Source organism: Benincasa hispida, chromosome 9, assembly GCF_027475165.1.
Source record: "Benincasa hispida cultivar pf3 chromosome 9, pf3_genome.v1.1, whole genome shotgun sequence".
In the NCBI taxonomy this organism is placed as follows: Eukaryota; Viridiplantae; Streptophyta; class Magnoliopsida; order Cucurbitales; family Cucurbitaceae; genus Benincasa; species Benincasa hispida.
In genome coordinates, this window is record NC_143486.1 from 81,976,363 (window position 1) to 81,988,588 (window position 12,226).

Here is a 12,226-nt window from a genome sequence, read left to right on the forward strand (position 1 = left end):
AAATGGTCTGTAGTATATGGATATAAGAGGGAAACCTTATCCTGGTAATGCTACGGATGCAGCCCGCTTTGTGGAATGATCACAAGTGTTATGACTTGTCATAGATGGTCTGATCCTGATCATTCGTGTAGGGGACATGTGAGCGGGGGCTTCCTATACAGAGAGTTTGTATAAGACCTGACCACGAAGTGTTGACGTCTCGTTATATAACACCGTTCATAACAGAGACTTTAGATGACCATAGATGACCTCAATCCTGCGTGAGTTGTGAACTCCTGCCATTGAGGGTGGTCATTTGATTTGCATGGGTAAGAGTGGCCAGGTCACTGACTCAAACTTACCACTTTGGAGATTCGTCTGATTTGGGAGCTGGGAACTCAGCTACACAAGATGGAATTCACTCCTTCCCTGAAGTAGCAGACACTACTATTGGGATGAGCCGAATCTGTATAAAAGAGGTGCAGACCAAATCATTCGATTATGCGTACCAGGTGCTGCTCAACAACGCATATTGTCACAGTGCCATGATTCACCTTATGGAAGGCACTTTGAAAAACAACATACTGTAGCCAAAGTTTTGCAAAGTGGATTCTTTTGGCCTTCATTATTCAAAGATGCTGCTAACTACGCAATGAAGTGTGATCGGTGTCAACGCACTGGCGACATTTCATGGAAGAACGTAATGCCGATGAATACTATCCTGGAGCTGGAATTATTCAACGTATGGGGGATTGATTTCATGGGACCATTTCCTCCTTCAAACGGTAAGAAATATATTTTATTAGTCGTTGACTATGTCTCCAAGTGGGTAGAAGCAGTTGCATGCGCCGCAAGTGATGCGGCAGTAGTCTCTCAGTTCCTGAAGAAAAATATTTTCACGCATTTTGGCACTCCCCGTGTTATCATAAGGGATGAATGATCACACTTTTTCAACCACAATATAAAGCAACTGCTGCGCAAGTACAATATCCTCGACAAAGTGGCCACCGCATACCATCCACAAACAAATGGTCAAGCTGAAGTGTCCAATTGGGAAATTAAATTGATACTTGAAAAGGTAGTCAAACCTTCGCGAAAGGATTGGACAATGAAGCTTGATGATGCGTTATGGGCATACCGGACCGTATTTAAAACACCTATAGGAATGTCCCCCTATGCGTTGGTATTCGACAAAACGTGTCACTTACCCTTGGAGCTAGAATATAAAGCATTGTGGGCGGTCAAGAAACTAAATTTCGATTTAAAAGAAGCAGGGGAAGCGCAAAAAATGCAATTGGTCGAGCTAGAAGAATGGAGGAACAACGCATATGAAAATGAGAAAATTTATAAGGAGCGCATGATCAACGCATATACGGCAAGAACCTCAAAGTCGGGCAGAAGGTCTTGCTTTTCAATTCACGTCTGCGACTCTTCCTGGGAAAGCTAAAGTCTCATTGGTCCAGACCGTTCATAATTCGACAAGTACTTCCGTATGGCGCGGTGGAATTAAATGACGACGGTACCAACATATTCAAAGTCAATGGGTTGCGAGTAAAGGTATACCATGGAGAAGACTGGCATCGCCAAGTCGACTCCATGGAACTAAGAAACTTTGAATAAAGAAGGAAGTAGGTGGTCCCTGCGTTGTTACATGATCGCAATTTCTCAGGGACGCAAGTTTTGGAAAACTTCAAGTCTTCAACTCTTTTCTCCACTACTCAAAATCTTCACTATCTTTCAGTTATCTTTTCATTTTTCAATACTATTTCTATCAAAATAAATAAATAAATTTATTTATTTATTTGCGTTAACGATTTTTCTTTTGTTTAAAATAATTTGACCCTCTCTTTGTTTTTCTTACAATGATCGAGGCGCTGGATTGCGGCGATATTATGCGAAGAAGCATTCATCTTATTCCATCACCGCAACCTACAGAAGAAAGATCGCCGCAAGGATGGATGCGTCAACACAATGCAGGCGACAACGCAAAATTTGGGGGTGTACTTTTCCTTATCTTTATTTCAAATTTTGCGCTATCACATTGCATTTCGCTTTTCGAAGTTTTATCACCATATCCTTCTTGATTACCGCAATCATTTAATAAGAGTTTACCACATTCTATTTCTTTGCCAAGTAAGATTTCAATGATGAAAAATATGCTTCTATTTCTTTCGTATATATTAGAGTCAACTTAATCTTAAGATAGTCACCTCATAAAATATTTCTGGAAGTTAGGGGTTTGCTAGCTTTCTTTCAAACTCTCTTTACAACGCATTCTAATCTTTTGGCAATGGGGACATTGCCGCATTCTAAATTTGGGGGTGTGGTATTTATTTTCGACCTTGCTATTTTCGGTTCTATCAAAAAAAATTGAGAATAACAATTCCACTGTCAATACAAAGGGGAAACCCATGTTGATAAGAGTTAAGTTGTGAAAGGCAATTACCCGTAGTTAGATGTCCACATGACACACGTGGGGGCAAGCTAAAACGAAAGTAAGTTACCAGGATCAATGCATAAATCCCGCAACTCCAATGACAAATTGGTATGAGTTTAGTCTGAGAAGAGTGCATTGCTCATAGATGAATGTCCGCATGACACCCGTGGGGGCAAGCCAAAACAAAGGCAAGGTACTCGAATCAGCGCAAGGTAAAAAAAATAGCAATAAAGAAAATTTTGTGCAAGGATAAATCTTTTGTCACCCCGGTAGAAATTTTCTTTTTGAAATAAATCATGCAATGTTCCAGAATTTAGTAAAGTCCTTTCGAAAGTTAAACTTTCAGTCCTTAGGTATTAGAAATATTTTAAGAGTAGACTTGAATAAGACTTAAGAAAATTCTAGTATATAGGATTTGAATGAAGTATCCTTGAGAAATCTAGGAAAAGAACTTTGTGGTTAACTTGCTAAAGGAATCTTCAGCTTATGCTTGAGAACAAGCATTGTTTAAATTTGGGGGTGTGATAACGGGCAGAAATGCACGTTATCATAGTACTAAGTTCTTAAACAATGTTGGATTGCATTGATAGAATATGTTAAATTGCGTCCATTAAGCATAAACTCTACAATATTGCGGTCGCATGCATCCAACGCATTAAGGCAGTTGATCTCTATATTTTTTTGCAGAATAATGCATTAACGCAATGCAAAGAATGCGATCATAGGAATACATCGGTCGAGCGCAACTTCACCGCAAGACTTTGCGTTGATCGTGCTCGCAAACATCCACCCAAGAAGAATCATCGCAACATGGTGGACGCATCCAGACGAAAGGACAATTAAGATCTATGGGACAAAAAGCTGACAGCAGTCAGATCCAAATTAAGTTGACAGCCAATAATGGTCACAAAGTACATCCAGCTTTATCGGTGACAACTATCCGACGCATCAGTCAGGAATTAAATTTGTCCCATCTGTACAACCAGGAGAGAGAAGCCGCCTTTCACCTTTGATGCCCTATAAATACCAAGTGTATTCTTCAGAGAAGGGGTTAAGCAGTCGATTACTTCATCACTTTACAAGTTCACGCCTCTGTTCATAGTTTTTTTTTCCATTTCACGGCGGAGCTAGAGAAGAGTGGTGACACCAGAGATCGTCCAAAGCAGCTCGAGAGAGAACCTTGGGGCGTAAGAGCAGAGAGCGGGTTGACACTCGCGAAAGCGAGAATATCTTTAGAGTTGATTCCAGGGCTTGAACAATGTGGCGCCACACACCTTCTCTTGGCCCGAGAGGTGTTCACACATAGTTAGACTATGTTGTATTGTTCATTAGAGGAATCAATGGTACTTAAGGAGTGAGATGTAACTACATGGGCAAAACGGTAAATTGGCCCAGCTGACTTACGAGCATCTATGAAGTGTCATCGTACTCAAGATTGGTTATATCCGATGGACACAGAAATATATCTATGGTAAGAAGAGTTCAACCGTTGGTCTTTAGTGGAATGTCTAGCAGTTAATGGATGGTGGATCTAGTGGCTAAAAAGTTTAGTCAGCTATTCACGTACAGTTGAAGCTTCGAGCCATAGGTCCATAAGGTCTCCTTGGTAGGTTGGATAAAGTTGAGAATCAGTTTTTGGGTCAGTTTGAAATGTTCAAATTGACAAGAAGAAGTTCGATTATATATGATATAATTGAACTAGTTAATTATATATGATATAATTGACTAAATGTATGAGATACATTATTTTGGAGGAAATTGGATATAAATGTATCAAGTAGAGGAAAATTTTCTATAGTAGATATGTGATATCAAACTATAGGTTAAGAATATAATATGATTATATTCATTATTTATTTAAATAGGCGGTTATAAGATAATTGGTCGAGAATTTCTCCTAAATCATGCGAAAGTGGGAAGATTGATTTCGATTCTTGTAACTGAAGAATAAAATGAAAATTGTTTTCATTTTGTAATGAGTTAGAAAATTTGCTCACGGTGTGAAAAATTCACGATCGCTTAACGTTGAGAGCCTATACGATAGCGCCCATCTCAATCACACGCCTGCGCACTAAACGATCGCACTCAATTTCTAAACGATCGCTCACCTTCTCTAAATGATCGCTTAGCACACCGAGTTGATCTAAACGATCACTTACTATTTACTAGACGATCGCTTAGTAAAACCTACACAATCGTGTATCTTTCTCTAAACGAAAAACTCCCAACTATACGATAGTCATTTACTATCTCCCACTTTCTTGTTCGTACTACATAATCGTCTTTTCCTCCTCCCTCTACCAATTCCATCAAAGTCCACTCTTTGGATTCTCACTTTGAGAATACAAAGGGCTTCGAGTGGTGGTGTCATCGCCGGTTGCTGTTTATTCATGAGAGCTGCCATTCATATAGACGATCGTGGTGTTGTTAGGCGACTGATTGCTGGGCAATAAAGACCATAGAGAAGTCGCTTCTGCTGGACTGAGTTCGAGTGAAGATTTTCTTCAACTTGTACATTCACTCAGTCTTTTTGTATTTTAATTGTTAAAGCATGTCGATAATTAGTGTTACATGCATATCTTTTTGTTAGAATGTATGTGTGGTAATTTGGTCACAATGAAATCGGTAAGATCCGCATGTGCTCATGGATACTCTTGTTTAAGAGTTCCCTCAACCCCAAGGCTTCACTTCAGCTCACAAAACAAATTTCCCTTCAAAGGACGTCGAAAAGAGTAATTGAGGGCAAGTTTGAAGTAGGCCATGTGTTGATTGCAAAATCAAAGGGATGGGCTATCAAAATCAAAGGAAACCGAGGGGAGTTCAAAGAATCGGGGACAGCCAAGCAAGGTAGAGTAATCTTAAGCTCTTAAGCTCATGAGTTGGAACCTAAGGGAAGGGCTGTGAAAATCAAATTTTAAGGTAAGTAAGTTAATGAAGGAACTCCTAATGAAGAGCATCCATGAGCGCGTTCAGATCTTTCCGATTTCATTGTGACCGAAATACAACATAAACATTCTAACAGACAGTTATGCAATTTAAACTAATTAACGGCATGCTTTGAGAAATAAAAAACAAGGGATTGAGTTCACATACCAGTTGAAGACTCTCTTCAATCTCGAATTCAATGCAGCGGAAGAACCTCTATGGACTCTATTGCCTAGCAAATCAGTCGGCTACGGCACCACGATCATCTACACGAATGGCTGCAACACGAACAAGCACGAGCAAGCAGAAACGAGGATGACACCACCACTTGGAGCCCTTGGTATTCTCGGAGTGAGAATCCAAAGTGTGGTCTTTGGTGAATTTGGTAGAGTTCGGAGGAACGACTGATCGTGTAGACGATAAGCAAGTGGGAGAGAATGTTATCGTATAGCAGAGATGCTTATCGTATAGATAAAGCTACACGATCATGTATGTTTTACTAAGCGATCGTCTAGTAATAGGTAAACGATCATTTAGAAAACACGGCACGCTATGCGATCATTTAGGTAAGCTAAGCAATCGTTTAGAGAAAGGTGTGTGATCGTTTAGACATGGGTGTGTGATCGTTTAGACATGGATGTGTGATCGTTTAGACGATGAGACTCTATCGTATAGGATCTCAGCTAGGCGACCGATATTTTCCACACCAATTGCGATTTTTTCGAACTCTTTGCCCAATGAAAAAAATTTTCATTTTATTCTTCGGTTACAATAACCGAATACGGCTTATCCCACTAATGCACAATTAAGGAGAATATTTCGGCCAATTATCTCATAATTAACCAATTTAATAATAAATAAATATAATCATATTATATTCTTACCCTATAGTTTGATATCACTATCTACTATAGTAATTTCTCCTCCACCTGATATAAATCATATTTATATCTAATTTCCTAAAAAATAATGTATCTCATACATTTAGCCAATTATATCATATACAATTAACCAGTTCAATTATATCATATATAATCGAACTCCCGCTAGTCAATTTGAACATTTTAAACTGACCCAAAAACTGATTCTCGACTTTATCCAAGCTACCTAGAGAACCTTATGGACCTGTGGCTCGAAGCTCCAACAGTACGTGAATAGCTGACTAAACTCTTTAGGCACGAGATCCACCATCCTTTAACTATCAGGCATTCCACTAAAACCAATAGTTGAACTCTTCTTACCACAGATATATTTATGTGTCCATCGAATATAACCCATCATAAGTACGATGACCTTCACAGATACTCGTAAGTACAGTTGTGCCGATTTACCGTTTTTCCCCTGTAGTTACATCTTACTCCTTCCTCTAACGAACAATACAACATAGTCCAACTATGTGTGAACACCTCTCGAGCCAAGAGAAGGTGTGTGGCGCCACATCGTTCAAGCCCTGGAATCAGCCCTTAAGGGAGCTATCTATCTACTTGTCTCTGCCTCGGGGAAGGAATGAATTCTATCTTATGTAGCTGAGTTCTCAGCTCCCAAATCAGACGAATCCCTAAAATGGTAGGTTTGAATCGGCGACCTGGCCACCCGCACCCATACAAATCAAAGGACCGCCTTCAATAGCAGAAGGATTGAGGTCATGTTATTATGGTCATCCTAGTAAAATGAAGTCTCTGTCATGAACGGTGTTGTATAACAAGACGTTAACACTTCGTGGTCAGGTCTTATACAAACTCTTTGTATAGGATGCCCTCGCTCGCATGTCCCCTACACGAATGATCAGGATCAGACCATCTGTGACAAGTCACAACACGTGTGACCATTCCATAAAGCGGGCGTCATCCGTAGCATTACCAAGATAAGGTTTCCCTCCTTTATCCATATACTATAGACCATTTTGGTTATCACTCAAGATATGATCCACTTGTATATCACCACGTACATACATAAGTTACATACAGATAACTAGGGATTTTATGTTTATTGGTTTTTGGTAAAGCAAATAAAACATACAACTAAGAAAAATCAAGAGACTTTAGGGCATCAACCCCAACAGTTAAGACATTTATAAACATATTTGTAGAAGGAAGTGTCTCGAAATAAGGGTTGGAATGATGAGTAATCTGAGCTTTAAAATGAATCTGGAAATTAGGGTTCAAAAAGGAAGCTAGAGGAAACCAGAGAACTTGGAAATAGAGAAAGATTCCAGCAAAATAAGGCGAGTGACTCTGAATGCTTTATGAATGTTTATGAATGTTTTGGTTTTGATCCTTGATGATAGGATCCAGTATAACTCTATGTGCACATAGGAAAAGTTTAAAGGTTAGAATAAAGGGTTGGGCAAAAGGGACTCTCCCTTAGACAAGGCTAGGTTAAAGGGTTGAGCAAAAGGGACTCACCCTTAAAAGAAGAATAGTGTGAAGGGTTGAGCAAAAGGGTATCTTCCTCAAATATAAATTAGTTAAAAGGTGATGGAAAAAGGATCCACAACTTACTTTAGATTATGATTGGGAGTGGAGCAAAAGGGTCTCTCTCAGCTAATAATATGTCTAGATATGATATGTTAAAAGATTTTATGAAAGCTAGGTTAACGTATAGAGATGAACAAAAGGGTTCTCTCCCAACTGGGGATCAGAATGGCTATGCCTCCCAGATGTCAAGGCTATGTCTTCAAAAAAGGGATAAGTTTAAGTTATACAAACATGACGTGCTTGTCTAGTACTCAATTCAGTTATTAGCTTCTAGTTTGTACATGAGATTTATGTTATGTTATAAGTCACTCACTGGGCTTTTTGAAGCTCATTCTTTTCTTTCATGCTTTTCTTCCCAGATAGCGAAAGATGAGGTGTTCCAGGATGCTGCTAAGGTCAAAGTCTGCCACGCCACAGCCACACTTCAGAATTTAAGTTGTTATTGTGAACATTGTAAGTCTGGGAGTTGTATAAATGTCATTCTGTTTGTAATAAAAATAAATTGTTGTTGCAAACAGTTGTTGCTTATTTACTTGACTTAAAGTTTACTAAGCGAAAAAGGTACAGATGGGTAGTCAGTATCACAAAAGGGTGGTATCTGTCATCCTCATGCCTCCTTCCCGATTCGAGAGGTGAGCTTAGGAGGGGGTTGTGACGTTTGATGTATGTAAAACATGTATTTTTTTATGTCCGTGATCTCTGAATTATTGTATCTCTTATTGGAAATGATAAGGGTGTTATGGGGGTGTCAACCTAGTTGAGATGTCCGGGTGTACCTACTAATCCTCAGTTTTCAATTTTCAGTTCTTGTTTGATTTGGTTTGATATTTTGTCTCATTGTAATTGAACTATTGCTCTTTTCATTATATCAATGTATATAGAATATTATATCAAAGTTTAAAGTTCAAAGTTCAAACATTATATCAAAGTTCAAACATTATATAAAACATTATATCAATGAATCATTATATCAAAGTTTCGTTTAACTTCATTGGAATCTGTTACTTATTCTGACTACATATATTTAAAGTGCGAGACTTTAAGAGAGAGCAAGATCGAGAGAGTGAGACTTTCAAGGAGAGCAACATTTATGGAGAGAGCGAGATTTTGCAAGAGAACGAGACTTACATCTTGATCGTATTCACATTCTGATAATGTTCATAAGAGTCTGTATATAAGCATGAGTGACATTCTAAGAGTCTATACATAAAACATGAGTCTATGCATAAGCATGAGTGACATTCTAAGAGTCTATACATAAAACATGAGTCTATGCATAAGCATGAGTGACATTGTAAGAGTATACATAACAAGAGCATGAGTGACATTGTAAGAGTATACATAACAAGAGCATGAGTGACATTCTGAGAGATTGAGACTTACAAAGTGAATGTATTGAAATAATTAAAGTGCCAATTGGGTCTATATTTAGACAATCAACCTCGACTAACATTTGAGTCAATTCTACCATTTTCACTACGCCGCACAGTTGTGAGCGGTTCACAATAGTTTTGTCGTTATGCCTATAATTCCCACACCTACTACATTTTATTTGTTTGTGAAATTCTCCTCTGGATAGTATTCTTCTCACTCTCTGTCGCTCGACTTGTGCCACAAACTTTGGAGGAAGGATAGTCTTTTCTACATATCCATGCGGTCTCTTCCATTCAAATATGTGCCCAAGTGGATTTATAGGCTCTGTATACGCAGTTATTAGAGAGTCCACTATATAAAATCGACTGCAAAGACTCTAAATGGGTATGTTTCGTTCCCTAGTGACCACAACTGCATGCAAACATGGGATACCAAGTGAGCCGAATTCCTTACACGCGCATTCCTTCATGGGAAGATTCAAAATACCGTCCAATCGACTATCTTGCACGTGGACCCGATAACAATCAATAGGCTCAATCCGATATCGTTTACCCTTATCGGCTGACTTTATCAATCAGGTTTCATAGTAGTCAGAGTGCAATATCGTTCGAGATGCCTAATAATTCTTCCATTCGTAGAACCATGATTGAAGCATTCCTCTAACATGTTCAATCAAGCATACTATGGGTGTAAAACATCTAAAAAGTGTTTTTACTACCTTCAAATTTAGAACTTATATTGCTATTTTTGTTTAGTTTGATGTGGTTTATTGAGTAATTTTAGGAAACTAAGCATTAGGAGCAATTTCTATGAAAATGATAAAAGAAAACCGAGGGAAAAACTCCAATTTTGAGCAATTATGGATTGGCTATGGAATTAGGAAGTAACCAAGGACCTAAGATCAAGATAAGAGGCAAATTTTGAAGGAAATTCAGGGGAACCAGCGTTGGAAGAACGTTGCAACACTGCTCCCTAACGCTGTAAACCAGAGAGAAAGTTGGAACAGGGCAGCGTTGCAACACTACGACTTTAACACACGGCTGGCATAACGCCAGCATTGCAACGTTGGAACAGGAATTCCTGATTTTAGAAGTTCTAGCCTCAATCTATTAATTTCAATCAATTGCATGTCATATTCATTGTATTCCCTAAAAGAAACAACACCCTGGAATTGTTTCATTGTATTCCCTAAAAGAAACAACACCCTGGAATTGTTTTACTCTAAATTGTTCTTGTGTGTGACAAAATTTTTGTTATCTATAGTTGTGGATAAAAATTATCTTTTAGTTGCCTGGATAAAATTGACAAAGAATTATGATAGCTAAGTTAGGAAGCCCAAGCCGATTCCTGAGGACGATACCGTATTTGGGATTTATTACTTCGATTGCATGTGCTTGTGAATACCATCAATGGGCAATAGCCAATACTCTTTAGTTAACGAATTGAAACACTCTGTACTATTGGACGTCATGTTGTCATATCTTCATTCTATTTGGTAAACTCGTGCCCACCTTTAAAGACTGGTGTCTTCTAGATATTTCGTGACAGTATCGTCTCGAAAACTATGAAGTTCGTCCCATTTTGTCTGAAACTCTGTCATGCGAAATTCCTTTGCTACATCTTTAAATATCCCAACGACTGTACTGTCCTTAAAGCTTGTAATAAGATTCAGTTCTATGTGCCACGTGCACAATCCATGGAAAGTCATGGGAAAAAAATGCACGAATAGCATTGTTGATAGATACCATCCAATCGAACACAAATACCAGATTATCGGGTTCTCTGATAGTTCATTTCAAATTCGACATAAACTATTTCCATGATCGATCAGTTTCATTGTCCAGTATTGCATATGCTAGTGGGTATAATTGATTGTTCCCGTCCATAGAAACTGCAACCGACATGGTCCCTTTGTACTTTCCTTTCAAGTGTGACCCATCAACAATTATCACGGCCGACATCTTGTGAACCCTCTAATACAGCCCTAATGTTGTAAACATATACTTGAATGCACATCATCTTCAAGTTCGATCTCAAACATTGTACTCGGATTCTCTATTTTTAACACTTCCCCATAAGCATGTAGTATGGCATATGAGTATTCTAGAGTACCTCTAGTGAGATCATATGCGGCTTCCTTTGCATGCCACGTTTTATCGTAACTTATGTTCACGTCATAATCTCTCCTCATATCCTCAACGATATAACGAGGTTTATAAATACGTCCTATGCTTGTAAACTTATCTTTAATTAACTTACCAACAATCGTAGCAGTTGCTTGTCTATGGTCGTGATTCAGAATTTCGATGGAACATGTGTGCGAATGTGAGTGCTTTATGATCTTGAATATATCAGACCTTTCATTTTCATTGCACGAAGACTCCATTTACAAGTCTCCCCAGTACGTTTGATAGTGAACAAAGATTTGGTTGACTTCCTGATCTTAAATTCAAAATTTTTGTTGATGGACAAAATAGATAATCACATTTTCAAGTCCTTTTTACTCAAAAGTAGTTTATCGACTTCAATGTTTGTATCAGATGAAGAGGTATAAGGCATAATCAACTCTCCCTTTTGACTTGAAGACACGGATGGTGGAACCACTGAAGCTGTTATAGAACAACACACATTTCTATGATCACGATCCATTTCATTTAATCATGCTAGTTGCTCATTACCATCCACTAAAGGACCACAACGTTGCTCTAAATGACCACAATCCATATAATCTAGTCTAGATGATCTCTCATTACCAACAACTGAATGCACATAATTCTGTATCACCATAATTCATTGAATTCAATCCTACTAGATTGGTGTGGTCATTGTCTAGTGATAATATTGATGGTACAGTGTTGGTAGACAATGGAATATCATCCTCTTCCCGACGAAACTCATATAATTCCTCATATTGGGAAATTTGTACGGATGACCCATTTTTTGGGTCCAAAATGTCAAATGACCCATTTTAAAAAAATAATGTCAATTGACCCTCTGCTTACATCATCGTCATACCATATTACGTAAATTGTCC